General features: G+C 40.2%; 1 pseudogene; it reads left to right on the top strand.

The window, feature by feature from the left end:
- The first annotated feature begins 219 nt into the window (after nucleotides 1–219).
- LOC119592406 overlaps nucleotides 220–560 on the top strand; it is a 14,476-nt pseudogene continuing 14,135 nt past the window's right edge.

Genomic DNA, 560 nt, shown 5'->3' with positions numbered 1-560 from the left:
GGTACATATCGGTTAAACGAACATCAGCAGTAAACTCTCCGACATTACTGTAAACCCGGGGTGATTGTTTTACTTCCTATCACCTACACAGGTCTTCCAGTTAAAGCTTAAATCATCCAATCTTATCAAAGACTTCTAACCCACATCACTAACCAAAACCTTTTCAAATTTATAGGATCAATACCTCTCGAATTAAGACTAACCATTTCCTATAAAGCTATGTGTGAGAGATGTAAAGGGATCACATATGGATAACACCACCAAACATCTTTAAAACACTCATTTTCACAGCATCAGGTTTTCCGGCCGAACTGGCATCGCCAAAGGCCAAACCGTCCTTTTTGGCATGCAGTAAACACACAGAGGACCACTCACCCCATACATGGAAAAAAAGAAAAAATCAGTCTTACCCCAAAGGCCCTCATCCCCCTGCATTTCCTCATCTGGAAAGCATACTTGCAGCCCATACATAACCGACTGTCAATGCCACTCCATATTTTAAACCATACCTAATAACATATGTAGTGCCCATTTGTTTTTGCGTTCTGTTTTGTTTTATA

Source organism: Penaeus monodon, chromosome 30 (assembly GCF_015228065.2).
Source record: "Penaeus monodon isolate SGIC_2016 chromosome 30, NSTDA_Pmon_1, whole genome shotgun sequence".
Classification (NCBI taxonomy): domain Eukaryota; kingdom Metazoa; phylum Arthropoda; class Malacostraca; order Decapoda; family Penaeidae; genus Penaeus; species Penaeus monodon.
Note: the sequence above shows the minus strand (reverse complement) of the source record. Positions and strands in the feature narration are given on the sequence as shown.